Raw genomic sequence first — 22,052 nt, forward strand, 5'->3', positions numbered from 1 at the left:
TGGCATCCTGACCAGATGCCCGAACCACCTCATCTGGCTCCTCTCGATGTGGAGGAGCAGCGGCTTTACTTTGAGCTCCCCCCGGATGACAGAGCTTCTCACCCTATCTCTAAGGGAGAGCCCCGCCACTCGGCGGGGGAAACTCATTTCGGCCGCTTGTACCCGTGATCTTGTCCTTTTGGTCATAACCCAAAGCTCATGACCATAGGTGAGGATGGGAACGTAGATCGACCGGTAAATTGAGAGCTTTGCCTTCCGGCTCAGCTCCTTCTTCACCACCACGGATCGATACAGCGTCCGCATTACTGAAGATGCCGCACCGATCCACCTGTCGATCTCACGATCCACTCTTCCCTCACTCGTGAACAAGACTTTGAGGTACTTGAACTCCTCCACTTGGGGCAGGGTCTCTTCCCCAACCCGAAGATGGCATTCCACCCTTTTCCGGGCGAGAACCATAGACTCGGACTTGGAAGTGCTGATTCTCATCCCAGTCGCTTCACACTCGGCTGCGAATCGATCCAGCGAGAGCTGAAGATCCTGGCCAGATGAAGCCATCAGGACCACATCATCTGCAAAAAGCAGAGACCTAATCCTGCAGCCACCAAACCGGATCCTCTCAATGCCTTGACTACGCCTAAAAATTCTGTCCATAAAAGTTATGAACAGAATCGGTGACAAAGGGCAGCCTTGGCGGAGTCCAACCCTCACTGGAAACGTGTCCGACTTACTGCCGGCAATGCGGACCATCACGCAATATCCCTAAAAAGAGCTTCAAAGTGCCTGATTTTAACCACCCGTCCATTTCCCTGTGACGTCACATAGTGAAGCCAACACAAACAAACATGGCAAAAGAACAGCAAAGTATAGCGACATTAGCTCGGAATCAGACTCGGATTTCAGCGGCTTAAGCGATTCAACAGATTACGCATGTATTGACACGGATGGTTGTAGTGTGGAGGCAGGTAGCGAAAACGAAATTGGAGAAGAAACTGAAGCTATTGAGCCATATTCGAAACCGACGAAAACGACACGACAGCCAGCGACACGGGAGAAAGCGAGGACGAATTCGGCGATCGCCTTCTAACCAACGATTGGTATGTGTTTGTTTGGCATTAAAGGAAACTAACAACTATGAACTAGGTTTACAGCATATGAAATACATTTGGCAACAACATGCACTTTGAGAGTGCAGACAGCCCAGTTTTCATCAATTAATATATTCTGTAGACATACCCTCATCCGCGCTCTTTTCCTGAAAGCTGATCTGTCCAGTTTTGGAGTTGATGTCAGCAGGCCAGGGAAGCTAGGGTCGATATTCTTCTCTTGATCATCTTCGGTGGCATAAGGGACGGTGTGAGCCAAGACATCCAGGGGGTTTAGCTCGCTCGTCTGCGGGAACAAACTGCCGCCATTGCTTGCCGTGCTACCAAGGTCCTTTGTCCCTGAATTGCTCACACACTCCGGCAGATTCAATGGGGGTCTGGCGGCAGATTTCTTTGACTTTATCGTTGGAAATGCATCTGCTTTGAGTGTCGCAGGATATCCACACATTCTTGCCATCTCTGTCGTAGCATAGCTTTCGTCGGTAAAGTGTGCGGAACAAACGTCCAATTTCTTGCCACTTTCGCATCTTTGGGCCACTGGTGCAACTTGAATCCGTCCCTGTTCGTGTTGTTACACCCTCCGACAACACACCGACGAGGCATGATGTCTCCAAGGTACGGAAAACAGTGGAAAAAACGGAAAATAACCGAGCTGATTTGACTCGGTGTTTGAGAAAATGGCGGATTGCTTCCCGATGTGACGCCACGTTGTGACGTCATCAGCAAATATTAGAAAGGCGTTTAATTCGCCAAAATTCACCCATTTAGAGTTCGGAAATCGGTTAAAAAAATATATGGTCTTTTTTCTGCAACATCAAGGTATACAGGTAAAAGCCAGTAAATTAGAATATTTTGAAAAACTTGATTTATTTCAGTAATTGCATTCAAAAGGTGTAACTTGTACATTATATTTATTCATTGCACACAGACTGATGCATTCAAATGTTTATTTCATTTAATTTTGATGATTTGAAGTGGCAACAAATGAAAATCCAAAATTCCGTGTGTCACAAAATTAGAATATTGTGTAAGGGTTCAATTTTGAAGACACCTGGTGCCACAAACTAATCAGCTGATTAACTCAAAACACCTGCAAAGGGCTTTAAATGGTCTCTCAGTCCAGTTCTGAAGCCTACACAAACATGGGGAAGACTTCAGATTTGACAGCTGTCCAAAAGGCAACCATCGACACATTGCACAAGGAGGGAAAGACACAAAAGGTTATTGCTGAAGAGGCTGGCTGTTTTCAGAGCTCTGTGTCCAAACACATTAATGGAGAGGCAAAGGGAAGGAAAAACTGTGGTCAGAAAAAGTGTACAAGCGATAGGGATCACCGCGCCCTGGTCAAGATTGTGAAAAAAAACCCATTCAAAAATGTGGGGGAGATTCAGAAGGAGTGGACAGCTGCTGGAGTCAGTGCTTCAAGATCCACCACCAAGAGACGCTTGAAAGACATGGGTTTCAACTGCCGCATACCTCGTGTCAAGCCACTGTTGACCAAGAAACAGCGCGCAAAGCGTCTCACCTGGGCTAAGGAAAAAAAGAGCTGGACTGCTGCTGAGTGGTCCAAAGTCATGTTTTCTGACGAAAGCAAATTTTGCATTTCCTTTGGAAATCGAGGTCCCAGAGTCTGGAGGAAGACAGGAGAGGCACAGGATCCACGTTGCCTGAAGTCTAGTGTAAAGTTTCCACCATCAGTGATGGTTTGGGGTGCCATGTCATCTGCTGGTGTCGGTCCACTCTGTTTCCTGAGATCCAGGGTCAACGCAGCCGTCTACCAGCAAGTTTTAGAGCACTTCATGCTTCCTGCTGCTGACCTGCTCTATGGAGATGGAGATTTCAAGTTCCAACAGGACTTGGCGCCTGCACACAGCGCAAAATCTACCCGTGCCTGGTTTACGGACCATGGTATTTCTGTTCTAAATTGGCCCGCCAACTCCCCTGACCTTAGCCCCATAGAAAATCTGTAGGGTATTGTGAAAAGGAAGATGCAGAATGCCAGACCCAAAAACGCAGAAGAGTTGAAGGCCACTATCAGAGCAACCTGGGCTCTCATAACACCTGAGCAGTGCCAGAAACTCATCGACTCCATGCCACGCCGCATTAACGCAGTAATTGAGGCAAAAGGAGCTCCAACCAAGTATTGAGTATTGTACATGCTCATATTTTTCATTTTCATACTTTTCAGTTGGCCAACATTTCTAAAAATCCCTTTTTTGTATTAGCCTTAAGTAATATTCTAATTTTGTGACACACGGAATTTTGGATTTTCATTTGTTGCCACTTCAAATCATCAAAATTAAATGAAATAAACATTTGAATGCATCAGTCTGTGTGCAATGAATACATATAATGTACAAGTTACACCTTTTGAATGCAATTACTGAAATAAATCACGTTTTTCAAAATATTCTAATTTACTGGCTTTTACCTGCATATTGACGCTTACATAGGTCTGGTGATAATGTTCCCCTTCAAGTCCTACTTCCAGTTTGAGAGGAAGTGATTAATGCGGAGTCCTCCCTGTCCCCGAGCTTCATGCATACCAAAGACACCACGAGAGTGGAGAGAAAGGCACGGGATTAATGTTTAATCGGGCTATGTAGAAACAGAGTCAAATGGCTGACCTTATGAGTAAATACACTTTGTGTGGGGCAACAATTAGCCTAATGGCTGACATGCAAAGCTTTGCATTCTGCAGCTCTGATGCTCCACCAAAGTAATTGATATTTACAAGATGTAAAAAAATAAAAACTGCAACCTAATAAAATGAGAACTATCACGTAGAAATGAAGATTTCACACCTTTTCCCAAGTGTAGTGTTTCATGCAACCGTTTGAGGGAAGACAGTACGAACATAAAGCAGCATTAGTGGAAGTTTGTCTTTTTTGTACCCGGTCTCCCTTTGCCATTGGAATTTATTCTCAGGCTATGCCGGATAACCCCTTAAACCAGGGGTGTCAAACTCAAATACTGTCATGTCTGTGTGATCAGGTTTTATTTTTGGACTTTTTGTGCAGTTTTGTTTTGTCACCATAGTTACCCATTAGTTTCACCTGTCATGTCACGCACCTGTTTTGAGTCACGCACCTGTTGTTAATCATGTCCATAAGTATTTAAGTTCATTCGTTTTCTGTTGTTCGTCCTGACGACCACACACCACATTTATGCTCTGTCCATTCCTCTAAGATCCTGCTTCATGTCCCTTGTCAAAGTAAGTTTTGGTTCCATGTTTATAGTCTTTTTGTTTTTTCATAGTTTGTTCTCCGCCACTGTGCGCGCTTTTTGTTTGACCCTTTTTTTTGTATTTATAGTCTTTAAATAAATCATGTACCTTCATTCCCGTCTCGCCCGTGCCAACTTTCCGTTGCATCCCGGAAAAGCATACTTCCCAGGACCAAGTCTTGACAAATACAGAGTGGGCCAAAATTTAAAACTGAACAAAGCCGCGGGCCAAGGTTGAACAAATTAACCTTTTAATAGGGACCCAAACAAGTTTTGCATTGAATATTAAACATGCAAGGCTTATATAACTTTATAGTGACATGCAAAATCGAGTTTCAAATAATAATAATAATAATTAAAAAATATCAATGGCATATGAAATACAATTTAAATAAAAATTGAATGCCTCTTTTCTATTTGCAGTCTTCAGAGGTACATATCAACATTAACTCTTTACACAGGCTAATACATTTGAAAATAAAATAACAATGAATAAAGCAACCATTCAGGACTTTAAACTGCTCAGTTTGCAACACACCGATCTAATCTGATGTGCCCAAGCCAGATACCTGACATCTTTTCTTGGATGCTAGTTCATTAATGTCAGGGCTCAGGCTTTGAGCTGAGGCAACCTTCATTATCCAACGAAGGTGTTCATCAGTCATTATATCTCGTAGCCAACCCGGACCACAGACTTGGGGGCGTGCCTTAAAGACACTGCCTTTAACGTCCGCTATGAGCTATCGTCACGTCCGCTTTTCACCCATTCTAGCAACGTGCCGGCCCAATCACAAGATATGTGTGGCTTCTGTATGAACACACACGGGAATGCAACACGTACTTGTTCAACCACCCATTGCATTCGGTCTCCCCTAGAGGGGGGGGGGGGGGGGGGGGGGTTACCCACATATGTGGTCCTCTCCAAGGTTTCTCATAGTCATTCACATCAACGGCCCACTGGGGTGAGTTTTTCCTTGCCCTTATGTGGGCTTTGTACCGAGGATGTCGCTGTGGCTTGTGCAGCCCTTTGAGACACTTGTGATTTAGGGCTATATAAATAAACATTGATTGATTGATTGATTGATTCAACAGCGATACAGGTCACACTGAGAGTGGCCGTATAAACAACTTTAACAATGTTAGAAATATGCGCCACACTGTGAATCCACATCAAACAAGAATGACAAACACATTTCGGGAGAACATTGGCAACACTAAATTGGCCCTAGTGTGTGGATGTGAGTGTGAATGTTGTCTGTCTATCTGTGTTGGCCCTGCGATGAGGTGGCGACTTGTCCAGGGTGTACCCCGCCTTCCGCCCGATTGTAGCTGAGATAGGCTCCAGCGCCCCCCGCGACCCCAAAGGGAATAAGCGGTAGAAAATGGATGGATGGATCCGCACCGTAACACAACATAAACACAACAGAACAAATACCCAGAAGCCTTTGCAGCACTAACTCTCCCGGGACGATATACACCCCCGCTACCACCAAACCCCGCCCTCCCCCTGCCCCCACCTTGTAGCTCCCGGAAGAGTTAGTGCTGCAAAGGGTTCTGGGTATTTGTTCTGTTGTGTTTATGTTGTGTTACGGTGCGGATGTTCTCCCGAAATGTGTTTGTCATTCTTGTTTGATGTGGATTCACAGTGTGGCGCATATTTCTAACATTGTTAAAGTTGTTTATAAGGGCACTCTCAGTGTGACCTGTATCGCTGTTGAACAAGTACAACAAGATCAACAGTCCATACTTGCCAACCCTCTCAAATTTTCCGGGAGACTCCCGAAATTCAGCACCTCTCCCGAAAACCTACCGGGACAAGTATTCTCCCGAAAATCTCGATTTTCAGCCGGAGCTGGAGACCACGCCCCCTCCAGCTCCATGCGCACCTGAGTGAGGACAGCCTTTTTTCACGTCCGCTTTCCCACGATATAAACAGCGTGCCTGCCCAATCACGATATTCCATACGAGGCGTCCGGCATACCGGGCGGCGATGTACGAGCTGCACACCGACGGGCCGCCGACCGTGTTGTTGACGTTGGGCAGTGGTCCCCAACCACCGGTACCAGTCCGCGGACCGATTGGTACCGGGCCGCACAAGAAATAAAACAATATTTATTTCATTTTATTTATTTTTTTAAATGAAATCAACATAAAAAACACAATAAATACATTATATATCAATATAGATCGATACAGTCTGCAGGGATACAGTCCGTGAGCACCCATGATTGTATTTCTTTATGACAAAAAAAATACCATAACCCCCCCACCCGGCCCGAGGGACACATTTTCAAGCGTTGACCGGTCCGCAGCAAAAAGGGTAGGGCATCTCCAGGCGTTTGCCCAGCTCATGGAGCCATCCTTGGGGAAGAGACGGGAGGATAACAGGGTGACAAGAACTAAATCATCCAGACTAGAGATAAATTGTATTATTAAGTTTGTCTTACCTAAAAATAAATATATTTATTAATTTAAAAAAAATAAAAATAAATACATTTTTACTATATTTTGCTAAAAACATCAACATTAAGTATATTTTTATTTGTATTTTTTTCTGACTCCTTATTACATGCAGCCATAGAATTATACATTAAAATAAACATATTGGAAATAATTAATTTTAAATGATCATAATAATTAATTTAAAATGACCATGTTTAATTATTGAAATAATTGCTTGTTTATCAACCACTTTAGCATTTTATTCATTGCATTTTGAGGCTCTCAGAAGCCAAGTTATGTTATATTCCTTAGGATTTATTCATGCAAGTTTGAAGTATCAATCATCTAAACACAGTTTTGTTTGCATATTTTCAGGATGTATATATATATATATATGTATATATAAATACAGGTATATGACATACTTGACTTGGTGAATTCTAGCTGTAAATATACTCCTCCCCTCTTAACCACGCCCCCAACCACCCCCATTAATGACATAATTGTTATGTAATTTATCTCGTGAGTTGACTCGTTATGTTTGACAGCACCAGTTTTAAGCGTTATATTTCGCCTTCTTACAGCTTTAAAGTCGTTTTGATAGTAGGCTTATATAGCTAATATAGACACTTACAACATGTGTTGCCTTCGTTATAACACTTATATAAGAATTTTAAAGTAATTTTGATAGTAGGCTAATATAGACACTTACGTCATGTGTTGTGTTCCTTATAACACGTATATAAGTCTTTTAAAGTCATTTTGATAGTAGGCTAATATAGACACTTACGTCATGTGTTGCCTTCGTTATAAGACTTTTAAAGTCATTTTGATAGTAGGCTAATATAGCTAATATAGACACTTACGTCATGTGTTGCCTTCGTTAAAACACTTATATAAGACTTTTAAAGTCATTTTGATAGTAGGCTAATGTAGCTAATATAGACACTTACGTCACGTGTTGCCTTTGTTATAACACTTGTATAAGTTTTTTTAAAGTCATTTTGATAGTAGGCTAATATAGCTAATATAGACACTTATGTCATGTGTTGCCTTCGTTATAACACTTATATAAGACTTTTAAAGTCATTTTGATAGTAAGCTAATATAATTAATATAGACACTTACGTCACGCAAAGTTTCGTTATAACACTTATATAAGACTTTTAAAGTCATTTTGATAGTAGGCTAACATAGCTAATATAGACACATCATGTGTTGTCTTCATTATAACACTTATATAAGACAAAATGACTTTTAAAGTTATTTTGATAGTAAGCTAATATAGACACTTGCGTCATGTGTTGCCTTCGTTGTAACACTTATATAAGACTTTTAAAGTCATTTTGATAGTAGGCTAATATAGCTAATACAGACACTTACATCATGTGTTGCCTTCGTTATAATACTTATATAAGACTTTTAAAGTCATTTTGATAGTAGGCCAATATAGCTAATATAGACACTTACATCACGTGTTGCCTTTGTTATAACACTTATATAAGACTTTTCAAGTCATTTTGATAGTAGGCTAATATAGCTAATATAGACACTTACATCGCGTGTTGCCTTTGTTATAACACTTATATAAGACTTTTCAAGTCATTTTGATAGTAGGCTAATATAGACACTTACGACACGTGTCGCCTTCATTATAACACTTATATAAGACTTTTAAAGTCATTTTGATAGTAGGCTAATATAGCTAATATAGACACCTACGTCACACGTTGCCTTCGTTATAACACTTATATAAGACTTTGAAAGTCATTTTGATAGTAGGCTAATATAGACAATTACGTCATGTGTTGTGTTCTTTATAACACGTATATAAGTATTTTAAAGTCATTTTGATAGTAGGCTAATATAGACACTTACGTCATGTGTTGCCTTCGTTATAAGACTTTTAAAGTCATTTTGATAGTAGGCTAATATAGCTAATATAGACACTTACGTCATGTGTTGCCTTCGTTAAAACACTTATATAAGACTTTTAAAGTCATTTTGATAGTAGGCTAATGTAGCTAATATAGACACTTACGTCACGTGTTGCCTTTGTTATAACACTTGTATAAGTTTTTTTAAAGTCATTTTGATAGTAGGCTAATATAGCTAATATAGACACTTATGTCATGTGTTGCCTTCGTTATAACACTTATATAAGACTTTTAAAGTCATTTTGATAGTAGGCTAATATAATTAATATAGACACTTACGTCACGCAAAGTTTCGTTATAACACTTATATAAGACTTTTAAAGTCATTTTGATAGTAGGCTAACATAGCTAATATAGACACATCATGTGTTGTCTTCATTATAACACTTATATAAGACAAAATGACTTTTAAAGTTATTTTGATAGTAAGCTAATATAGACACTTGCGTCATGTGTTGCCTTCGTTGTAACACTTATATAAGACTTTTAAAGTCATTTTGATAGTAGGCTAATATAGCTAATACAGACACTTACATCATGTGTTGCCTTCGTTATAATACTTATATAAGACTTTTAAAGTCATTTTGATAGTAGGCCAATATAGCTAATATAGACACTTACATCACGTGTTTCCTTTGTTATAACACTTATATAAGACTTTTCAAGTCATTTTGATAGTAGGCTAATATAGCTAATATAGACACTTACGTCACGCAAAGCTTCGTTATAACACTTATATAAGACTTTTAAAGTCATTTTGATAGTAGGCTAATATGGACACATCATGTTTTGTCTTCATTATAACACTTATATAAGACAAAATGACTTTTAAAGTTATTTTGATAGTAAGCTAATATAGACACTTACGTCATGTGTTGCCTTCGTTGTAACACTTATATAAGACTTTTAAAGTCATTTTGATAGTAGGCTAATATAGCTAATACAGACACTTAGGTCATGTGTTGCCTTCGTTATAATACTTATATAAGACTTTTAAAGTCATTTTGATAGTAGGCCAATATAGCTAATATAGACACTTACATCACGTGTTGCCTTTGTTATAACACTTATATAAGACTTTTAAAGTCATTTTGATAGTAGGCTAATATAGCTAATATAGACACTTACATCATGTGTTGCCTTTGTTATAACACTTATATAAGACTTTTCAAGTCATTTTGATAGTAGGCTAATATAGCTAATATAGACACTTACGTCACGCAAAGCTTCGTTATAACACTTATATAAGACTTTTAAAGTCATTTTGATAGTAGGCTAATATAGCTAATACAGACACTTACGTCATGTGTTGCCTTCGTTATAATACTTATATAAGACTTTTAAAGTCATTTTGATAGTAGGCCAATATAGCTAATATAGACACTTACATCACGTGTTGCCTTTGTTATAACACTTATATAAGACTTTTAAAGTCATTTTGATAGTAGGCTAATATAGCTAATATAGACACTTACATCATGTGTTGCCTTTGTTATAACCCTTATATAAGACTTTTCAAGTCATTTTGATAGTAGGCTAATATAGCTAATATAGACACTTACGTCACGCAAAGCTTCGTTATAACACTTATATAAGACTTTTAAAGTCATTTTGATAGTAGGCTAACATAGCTAATATAGACACATCATGTGTTGTCTTCATTATAACACTTATATAAGACAAAATTAATTTTAAAGTTATTTTGATAGTAAGCTAATATAGACACTTACGTCATGTGTTGCCTTCGTTGTAACACTTATATAAGACTTTTAAAGTCATTTTGCTAGTAGGCTAATATAGCTAATACAGACACTTACGTCATGTGTTGCCTTCGTTATAATACTTATATAAGACTTTTAAAGTCATTTTGATAGTAGGCCAATATAGCTAATATAGACACTTACGTCATGTGTTGCCTTCGTTATAACACTTATATAAGACTTTTAAAGTCATTTTGATAGTAGGCTAACATAGCTAATATAGACACATTATGTGTTGTCTTCATTATAACACTTATATAAGACAAAATGACTTTTAAAGTTATTTTGATAGTAAGCTAATATAGACACTTGCGTCATGTGTTGCCTTCGTTGTAACACTTATATAAGACTTTTAAAGTCATTTTGATAGTAGGCTAATATAGCTAATACAGACACTTACATCATGTGTTGCCTTCGTTATAATACTTATATAAGACTTTTAAAGTCATTTTGATAGTAGGCCAATATAGCTAATATAGACACTTACATCACGTGTTGCCTTTGTTATAACACTTATATAAGACTTTTCAAGTCATTTTGATAGTAGGCTAATATAGCTAATATAGACACTTACGTCACGCAAAGCTTCGTTATAACACTTATATAAGACTTTTAAAGTCATTTTGATAGTAGGCTAACATAGCTAATATAGACACATTATGTGTTGTCTTCATTATAACACTTATATAAGACAAAATGACTTTTAAAGTTATTTTGATAGTAAGCTAATATAGACACTTGCGTCATGTGTTGCCTTCGTTGTAACACTTATATAAGACTTTTAAAGTCATTTTGATAGTAGGCTAATATAGCTAATATAGACACTTACATCACGTGTTGCCTTTGTTATAACACTTATATAAGACTTTTCAAGTCATTTTGATAGTAGGCTAATATAGCTAATATAGACACTTACATCATGTGTTGCCTTCATTATAACACTTATATAAGACTTTTAAAGTCATTTTGATAGTAGGCTAATATAGCTAATATAGACACTTATGTCATGTGTTGTGTTCTTTATAACACTTATATAAGACTTTTAAAGTCATTTTGATAGTAGGCTAATATAGACACTTGCGTCACGTGTTGCCTCCGTTATAACACTTATATAATACTTTTAAAGTAATTTTGATAGTAGGCTAATATAGACACTCATGCCACGTGTTGCCTTCGTTATAACACTTATATAAGACTTTTAAAGTAATTTTGATAGTAGGCTAATATAGCTAATATAGACACTTACGTCACGTGTTGCCTTCGTTATAACACTTATATAAGACTTTTAAAGTCATTTTGATAGTAGGCTAACATAGGTAATATAAACACTTACGTCACATGTTGCCTTCGTTATAACGCTTATATAAGACTTTTAAAGTCATTTTGATAGTAGGCTAATATAGCTAATATAGACACTTACGTCATGCCTTACCTTCATTATAACACTTATATAACACTTTTAAAGTCATTTTGATAGTAGGCTAATATAGCTAATATAGAAGTGAAGTGAATTATATTTATATAGCGCTTTTTCTCTAGTGACTCAAAGCGCTTTACATAGTGAAACCCAATATCTAAGTTACATTTAAACCAGTGTGGGTGGCACTGGGAGCTGGTGGGTAAAGTGTCTTGCCCAAGGACACAACGGCAGTGACTGGGATGGCGGAAGCGGGGATCGAACCTGCAACCCTCAAGTTGCTGGCACGGCCACTCTACTAACCGAGCTATACCGCCCCATAGACATCAATATAGACACTTACGTCATGCATTACCTTCATTATAACACTTATATAAGACTTTTAAAGTCATTTTGATAGTAGGCTAATATAGACACTTGCGTCACGTGTTGCCTCCATTATAACACTTATATAATACTTTTAAAGTGATTTTGATAGTAGGCTAATATAGACACTCATACCACGTGTTGCCTTCGTTATAACACTTATATAAGACTTTTAAAGTCATTTTGATAGTAGGCTAATATAGCTAATACAGACACTTACGTCATGTGTTGCCTTCGTTATAATACTTATATAAGACTTTTAAAGTCATTTTGATAGTAGGCCAATATAGCTAATATAGACACTTACATCGCGTGTTGCCTTTGTTATAACACTTATATAAGACTTTTCAAGTCATTTTGATAGTAGGCTAATATAGCTAATACAGACACTTACATCATGTGTTGTCTTCATTATAAAACTTATATAATACTTTTAAAGTCATTTTGATAGTAGGCTAGTACAGCTAATATAGACACTTACGTCACGCGTTGCCTCCGTTATAACACTTATATAAGACTTTTAAATTCATTTTGATAGTAGGCTAATATACCTAATGTAGACACTTACGTCATGCGTTACCTTCATTATAACACTTATGTAAGACTTTTAAAGTAACTTTGATAGTAGGCTAATATAGACACTTACGTGTCTACACACTTATATAAGACTTATATAAGACTTTTAAAGTCATTTTGATGGTAGGCTAAAATAGCTAATATAGACACTTACGTCATGTGTTGCTTCCATTATAACACTTATATAATACTTTTAAAGTAATTTTGATAGTAGGCTAATATATCTAAAATAGACACTTACGTCATGCGTTACCTTCGTTATAACACTTATATAAGGCTTTGAAAGTCATTTTGATAGTAGGCTAATATAGCTAATATAGACACTTACGTCACGTGTTGCCTTCGTTATAACACTTATATAAGACTTTTAAAGTCATTTTGATAGTAGGCTATTATAGCTAATATAGACACTTACTTGAAACACTATATTTATTCTCCTTACTACACACCAGTTCCCCATCATGGCAGGAAGTTACTCTCTATAACAACATGACGCCATGAAACAATTTCATGTTTTCTTTTTTAATGACATGAGCTGCAGACCTGGCAGCTTCCCTGCAATGCCATCGTCGATCATTGGCGCATACATGGTGTCTGCATATGCGTCGAGTGGGGGTGGGGGGTTTGATTTTTGGTCAAGTTGGCATTAGTGGTAGCGGGCGCATGTATGTGCACGACGTGCACGTGCTGGATGTTTTGTTTGGAAAAATGCTGTGTGCGGTCGAACGGGGATTTTGTGCCATCAGCACGGTGATGTCAGCACAGAGACACAAACAAAGGCAGGGCCCAAAACCCCTTTCCAGACTACACACAATCCCTCTGCACACTGTTGGGGGCCCAGTCTTGGGGGATCACTGCCTTTAGCAAACACTTTAACACAAATGTATTAATGTGCACAAACAAATACCTTTATGTAATGGGAACGCTTACCACACCGCTTAAAACAAACTTAAAAAATCCATCCATCCATCTTCTTCCGCTTATCCGAGGTCGGGTCGCGAGGGCAGCAGCCTAAGCAGGGAAGCCCAGACTTCCCTCTCCCCAGCCACTTTGTCCAGCTCTTCCCGGGAGATCCCGAGGTGTTCCCAGGCCAGCCGGGAGACATAGTCTTCCCAACGTGTCCTGGGTCTTCCCCGTGGCCTCCTACCGGTCGGAGGTTCCCGAAACACCTCCCTAGGGAGGCGTTTGGGTGGCATCCTGACCAGATGCCCGGACCACCTCATCTGGCTCCTCTCCATGTGGAGGAGCAGCGGCTTTAGTTTGAGCTCCTCCCGGATGGCAGAGCTTCTCACCCTATCTCTAAGAGAGAGCCCCGCCACCCGGCGGAGGAAACTCATTTCGGCCGCTTGTACCCGTGAACTTGTCCTTTCGGTCATAACCCAAAGCTCATGACCATAGGTGAGGATGGGAACTTAGATCGACTGGCAAATTGAGAGCTTTGCCTTCCGGCTCAGCTCCTTCTTCACCACAACGGATCGATACAGCTTCCGCATTACTGAAGACGCCGCACCGATCCGCCTGTCGATCTCACGATCCACTCTTCCCTCACTCGTGAACAAGACTCCTAGGTACTTGAACTCCTCCACTTGGAGCAAGATCTCCACCCCAACCCGGAGATGGTACTTCACTCTTTTCCGGGCGAGAACCATGGATTCTGACTTGAAGGTGCTGATTCCCATTTCGGCCGCTTGTACCCGTGATCTTGTCCTTTCAGTCATAACCCAAAGCTCATGACCATAGGTGAGGATGGGAACGTAGATCGACCGGTAAATTGAGAGCTTTGCCTTCCGGCTCAGCTCCTTCTTCACCACAACGGTTCGATACAGCGTCCGCATTACTGAAGACGCCGCACCGATCCGCCTGTCGATCTCACCATCCACTCTTCCCTCACTCGTGAACAAGACTCCGAGGTACTTGAACTCCTCCACTTGGAGCAAGATCTCCACCCCAACCCGGAGATGGCACTTCACTCTTTTCCGGGCGAGAACCATGGACTCGGACTTGGAGGTGCTGAATCCCATTTCGGCCGGTTGTACCCGTGATCTTGTCATTTCAGTCATACCTCAAAGCTCATGACCATAGGTGAGAATAGGAACGTAGATCGACCGGTAAATTGAGAGCTTTGCCTTCCAGCTCAGCTCCTTCTTCACCACAACGGATCGATACAGCGTCCGCATTACTGAAGACGCCGCACCGATCCGCCTGTCGATCTCACGATCCACTCTTCCCTCACTCGTGCACAAGACTCCGAGGTACTTGAACTCCTCCACTTGGAGCAAGATCTCCACCCCAACCCGGAGATGGCACTCCACCCTTTTCCGGGCGAGAACCATGGACTCGGACTTGGAGGTGATGATTCCCATTTCGGCTGCTTGTACCCGTGATCTTGTCCTTTCGGTCATAACCCAAAGCTCATGACCATAGGTGAGGATGGGAACGTAGATCGACCGGTAAATTGAGAGCTTTGCCTTCCGGCTCAGCTCCTTCTTCACCACAACGGATCGATACAGCGTCCGCATTACTGAAGACGCCGCAATGATCCGCCTGTTGATCTCACGATCCACTCTTCCCTCACTCGTGAACAAGACTCCGAGGTACTTGAACTCCTCCACTTGGAGCAAGATCTCCTCCCCAACCCGGAGACGGCACTCCACCCTTTCCCGGGTGAGAACCATGGACTCTGACTTGGAGGTGCTGATTCCCATTTCGGCCGCTTGTACCCGTGATCTTGTCCTTTCGGTCATGACCCAAAGCTCATGACCATAGGTGAGGATGGGAACGTAGATCGACCGGTAAATTGAGAGCTTTACCCTCTGGCTCAGCTCCTTCTTCACCACAATTGATTGATACAGCTTCCGCATTACTGAAGACACCACACCGATCCGCCTGTCGACCTCATGATTCATTCATCCCTCACTCAAGAACAAGACTCCGAGGTACTTGAACTCCTCCACTTGGAGCAAGATCTCCTCCCCAACCCGGAGACGGCACTCCACCCTTTCCCGGGTGAGAACCATGGACTCTGACTTGGAGGTGCTGATTCCCATTTCGGCCGCTTGTACCCGTGACCTTGTCCTTTCGGTCATAACCCAAAGCTCATGACCATAAGTGAGGATGGGAACGTAGGTCGACCGGTAAATTGAGAGCTTCGCCTTCCGGCTCAGCTCCTTCTTCACCACAACGGATCGATACAGCGTCCGCATTACTGAAGACGCCGCACCTCACAATCCACTCTTCCCTCACTCGTGAACAAGAGTCCGAGTTACTTGAACTCCTCCACTTGGGGCAAGATCTCCTCCCCAACCCGGAGATGGCACTCCACCCTTTTCCGGGCAAGTACGATGGACTCGGACTTGGAGGTGCTGATTCTCATCCCAGTCGTTTCACACTCGGCTGCGAACCGATCCAGCGAGAGCTGAAGATCCTGGCCAGATGAAGCCATCAGGACCACATCATCTGCAAAAAGCAGAGACCTAATCCTGCAGCCACCAAACCGGATCCCCTCAACGCCTTGACTGCGCCTAGAAATTCTGTCCATAAAAGTTATGAACAGAATGGGCCCCGTATAGAACACGCAACATCCTCATTTAAATTAGGCGGTCTGCATCACTTTTCAATTGCACATGCGGTGTTAGTAGATCGGACGCAACACGCCTGCTAATAGCACACACTATTTCATAGATTGCCCACACTGTCAAGGTATTTACATCTTAGTAAAACCCCCGTTTCCATATGAGTTGGGAAATTGTGTTAGATGTAAATATAAACGGAATACAATGATTTGCAAATCATTTGCAACCCATTTTCAGTTGAATATGCTACAAAGACAACATATTTGATGTTCAAACTGATAAACATTTTTTTTTTTTTGCAAATAATCATTAACTTTAGAATTTGATGCCAGCAACACGTGACAAAGAAGTTGGGAAAGGTGGCAATAAATACTGATAAAGTTGAGGAATGCTCATCAAACACTTATTTGGAACATCCCACAGGTGAACAGGCTAATTGGGAACAGGTGGGTGCCATGATTGGGTATAAAAGCAGCTTCCATGAAATGCTCAGTCATTCACAAACAAGGATGGGGCGAGGGTCACCACTTTGTCAACAAATGTGTGAGCAAATTTTTGAACAGTTTAAGAACAACCTTTCTCAACCAGCTATTGCAAGGAATTTAGGGATTTCACCATCTACGGTCCGTAATATCATCAAAGGGTTCAGAGAATCTGGAGAAATCACTGCACGTAAGCAGCTAAGCCCGTGACCTTCGATTCCCTCAGGCTGTACTGCATCAAAAAGCGACATCAGTGTGTAAAGGATATCACCACATGGGCTCAGGAACACTTCAGAAACCCACTGTCAGTAACTACAGTTGGTCGCTACATCTGTAAGTGCAAGTTAAAACTCTCCTATGCAAGGCGAAAACCGTTTATCAACAACACCCAGAAACGCCGTCGGCTTCGCTGGGCCTGAGCTCATCTAAGATGGACTGATACAAAGTGGAAAAGTGTTCTGTGGTCTGACGAGTCCACATTTCAAATTGTTTTTGGAAACTGTGGACGTCGTGTCCTACGGACCTAAGAGGAAAAAAACCATCCGGATTGTTATAGGCGCAAAGTGGAAAAGCCAGCATGTGTGATGGTATGGGGGTGTATTAGTGCCCAAGACATGGGTAACTTACCGTATTTTCCGCACTATAAGGCGCACCTAAAAACCACAAATTTTCTCAAAAGCTGACAGTGCGCCTTATAACCCGGTGCGCTTTATATATGGATAAATATTAAGATTCATTTTCATAAAGTTTCGGTCTCGCAACTTCGGTAAACAGCCGCCATCTTTTTTCCCGGTAGAACAGGAAGCGCTTCTTCTTCTACGCAAGCAACCGCCAAGGTAAGCACCCGCCCCCATAGAACAGGAAGCGCTTCTTCTTCTACTGTAAGCAACCACCCGCCCGCGTAGAAGAAGAAGAAGCGCGCAAATATTACGTTTCATTTCCTTTGTGTGTTTACATCTGTAAAGACCACAAAATGGCTCCTACTAAGCGACAGGGATCCTGTTCATGAAAAGACGCAATCTCTCCATCCGCACACGGATTACTATTTCACAGCAACTGATATTCCTGTGAACCGCACTGTGGATACAACGGGAGCACGTACGGTGAATATTCGCACCACAGGGAATGAGAAGTCATCCTTCACTGTGGTTCTAGCTTGCCATGCTAATGGCCAGAAACTTCCACCCATGGTGATATTCAAAAGGAAGACCTTGCCAAAAGAGACCTTTCCAGCCGGCGTCATCATAAAAGCTAACTCGAAGGGATGGATGAAGAAAAGATGAGCGAGTGGTTAAGGTAAGTTTAAGTTTACGCGAAGAGGCCGGGTGGCTTTTTTTTACGCAGCTCTGTCCATGTTGATATACGACTCCATGCGCGCCCACATCACGCTGGTTTTAATATATTATTAAAGTTTGACTGACCTATCTGACTGTTTTTTTGACATTCCTTTAGCGCAGTTAGATGCGGCTTACAACACGGGGCGGCTTATAGGTGGACAAAGTTTTGAAATATGCCGTTCATTGAAGGCGCGGCTTATAACCCAGGGCGCCTTATGGTGCGGAAAATACGGTACACATCTGTGAAGGCGCCATTAATGCTGAAAGGTACATACAGGTTTTGGAACAACATTTGCTGCCATCTAAGCGCTGTCTTTTTCATGGACGCCCCTGCTTATTTCAGCAAGACAATGCCAAGCCACATTCAGCACGTGTTACAACAGCGTGGCTTCGTAAAAAAAGAGTGCGGGTACTTTCCTGGGCCCACCTGCAGTCCAGACCTGTCTCCCATTGAAAATGTGTGGCGCATTATGAAGCCTAAAATAGCACAACGGAGACCCCCGGACTGTTGAACAACTTAAGCTGTACATCAAGCAAGAATGGGGAAGAATTCCTCCTGTGAAGCTTAAAAAATGCGTCTCCTCAGTTCTCAAACGTTTACTGAGTGTTGTTAAAAGGAAAGGCCATGTAACACAGTGGTGAATTCTAAGTTAATTATTATTTGCAGAAAAAAAATAAGTGATCAAATATGTTGTCTTTGTAGTGCATTCAACTGAATATGGGTTGAAAAGGATTTTCAAATCATTGTATTCCGTTTATATTTGCATCTAACACAATTTCCCAACTCATATGGAAACGGGGTTTGCAAAAAGAATAGTGTATGTACTGTGAAAGTGGTGTCAAGTAGTGTCCGATCACACCAAGTCATCTGAATGTCGGGACTATCCGAAAGAACTGTGAAGCTTTATGTTTTTATGTCATCTCCGTGTGGAACACAGACATTTTTTTTTTATACTTTGCAGATCAACTACCGCTTGTCTCCTTCTTAAATGAGCTTCTGTCCTAAAAATAAGCGCTTCACTGCGACTGTGTGTGTGTGTGTGTGTGTTGTGTTTCGTTGTGTTGCTTTTTTGGCACAAAATAAAAAAAAGATGGGGTGGGGGGGAAACTGGGTGCAGACAGGTCCTCATTGTACTCCAAAGGAAGAGTTGGATTGTGCTGCTCCCTATAAAGAGTGGTATTATGTGTGTTTGTATGCATGTTTTTGTGTGTGCAATGACTGTATACACGGTCCATGTTGAATGAAGTTGTGGGTTTTGGATCTCTCACCAAAAATTCTGTTTGGGTGCTTGTTGTGCGTGCGTATGTGTGTGTGTGTGTGTGTGTGTGTGTTCTGGGACATAATGGGGACTTCACTCTGTTTACACAGTCACCTTTAGGGGACCTCTGACGGTATGGGGACAAAAAAACAGGTCCCCTAAAGTTAAAGTTAAAAAGTTAAAGTACCAATGATTGTCACACACACACACCAGGTGTGGCGAGATTATTCTCTGCATTTGACCCATCACCCTTGATCACCCCCTGGGAGGTGAGGGGAGCAGTGGGCAGCAGCGGTGGCCGCGCCCGGGAATCATTTTGGTGATTTAACCCCCGATTCCAACCCTTGATGCTGAGTGCCAAGCAGGGAGGTAATGGGTCCCATTTTTATAGTCTTTGGTATGACTCACAACCTACCGATCTCAGGGCGGACACTCTAACCACTAGGCCACTGAGTAGGTAAAGGGAAACCTTTTAAATGATCGTCATTGTCCTGTTGGAACACCCAACTGCGCCCAAGACCCAACCTCCGGGCTGATGATTTTTGGAGGTAAACCTCCTTTTTCATTGTCCCATTTACTCTCTGTAAAGCAGCAGTTCCATTGGCAGAGCATAATACTACCACCACCATGCTTGACGGTAGGTTTGGTGTTCCTGGGATTAAAAGCCTCACCTTTTCTCCTCCATATTGCTGGGTATTGTGGCCAAATATTGTTTCATCTGACATCACATGGACACAGATAAGACCTTCTGGAGGAAAGTTCTGTGATGAGATGAAACAAAAATCGAGCTGTTCAGTAGACCCATAATAAATTCATAAAAGAACCAAATTGCATGAATGTTTTTTTTGTTGTTGTGATAAACAAGTATGTGTTCCAATCACTCTATCACAAAAATATAATAGTTGTAGAAATCAACTATCATTATGTCCGTTCGCAAAAAAAAAAAAATAAACAAATGCCGCACTGTTTTATAAGCATCAGGGTTCAAAGCGTAGAAAAAAAAGTAGCAGCATATAGTCTGGGAAATAAGGTAATATTCAGCTGCTTTGTCAGTGATGATTTGCAATCGTTGAATTTCCACATTTCTGGGCTAATAAATGTATACCGTATTTTCCGCACTATTAGCCGCACCTAAAAACCACAAATTTACTCAAAAGCTGACAGTGCGGCTTTTAACCCGGTGCGCTTTATATATGGATTAATATTAAGATTCATTTTCATAAAGTTTCGGTCTCGCAACTACGGTAAACAGCCGCCATCTTTTTTCCCCGTAGAAGAGGAAGTGCTTCTTCTTCTACGCAAGCAACCGCCAAGGTAAGCACCCGCCCCCATAGAACAGGAAGCGCTTCTTCTTCTACTGTAAGCAACCACCCGCCCGCGTAGAAGAAGAAAAAGCGCGCGGATATTACCGTACGTTTCATTTCCTTTGTGTGTTTACATCTGTAAAGACCACAAAATGGCTCCTACTAAGCGACAGGGATCCGGTTCATGAAAAGACGCAATCTCTCCATCCGCACACGGACTACTATTTCACAGCAACTGCCTAAAGACTTTCAAGAAAAGCTGGCTACTTTCCGTGCATATTGTAAAAACAAGATAGCTGAAAAAAAGATCCGGCCAGAGAACATTATCAACATGGACGAGGTTCCACTGACTTTTGATATTCCTGTGAACCGCACTGTGGATACAACGGGAGCACAGACGGTGAATATTCGCACCACAGGGAATGAGAAGTCATCCTTCACTGTGGTTCTAGCTTGCCATGCTAATGGCCAGAAACTTCCACCCATGGTGATATTCAAAAGGAAGACCTTGCCAAAAGAGACCTTTCCAGCCGGCGTCATCATAAAAGCTAACTCGAAGGGATGGATGAAGAAAAGATGAGCGAGTGGTTAAGGTAAGTTTAAGTTTACGCGAAGAGGCCGGGTGGCTTTTTTCAGGCAGCTCCGTCCATGTTGATATACGACTCCATGCGCGCCCACATCACGCTGGTTTTAATATATTATTAAAGTTTGACTGACCTATCTGACTGTTTTTTTGACATTCCTTTAGCGCAGTTAGATGCGGCTTACAACACGGGGCGGCTTATAGGTGGACAAAGTTTTGAAATATGCCGTTCATTGAAGGCGCGGCTTATAACCCAGGGCGCCTTATGGTGCGGAAAATACGGTATTCCATTCTAAAATACTTTACACTGCAACAAATTGATTAACTTTTCACTTCTGTTTTATTTTTTTTCAGTGAGGTGACAGAAGATTTAATGAAGAGAACAGGACAATGAAAAAGCTTGATGGCAAAGGGGAACAGCAGGATTTAAGGTACGCACGTACACACACACACACACACACACACACACACACACACACACACACACACACACACACACACTTGTATTTTTTACCTTCTTGAGACTTGCAAAAAATGCCAACCTCTAGTATTAGACAGAGAGACGTCCTTTTAGACTTGGGAAGTCTCTCTGTAGTATTATCATAAAGGTTGTTATTTTACTCATCGCAAGTCAAAATTTTACAAGAAAAACTGAACATTTGTGCAATGTTATGATAAAAGTTGGA

General features: G+C 41.3%; 1 protein-coding gene across 4 annotated transcripts in view; it reads left to right on the top strand.

Annotated features, from left to right (window-relative positions):
- sox2 (SRY-box transcription factor 2) overlaps positions 1-22,052 on the top strand; it is a 379,189-nt gene that overhangs the window by 268,537 nt on the left and 88,600 nt on the right. For all 4 annotated transcript variants that reach the window (XR_012050817.1, XR_012050819.1, XR_012050820.1 and 1 more), the window contains one exon: positions 21,721-21,797. The gene's annotated coding sequence lies outside the window, so the exon portion shown is untranslated. The remainder of the gene's footprint in view (positions 1-21,720; positions 21,798-22,052) is intronic.

This window comes from Nerophis lumbriciformis, linkage group LG14 (genome assembly GCF_033978685.3).
Source record: "Nerophis lumbriciformis linkage group LG14, RoL_Nlum_v2.1, whole genome shotgun sequence".
Classification (NCBI taxonomy): Eukaryota; Metazoa; Chordata; class Actinopteri; order Syngnathiformes; family Syngnathidae; genus Nerophis; species Nerophis lumbriciformis.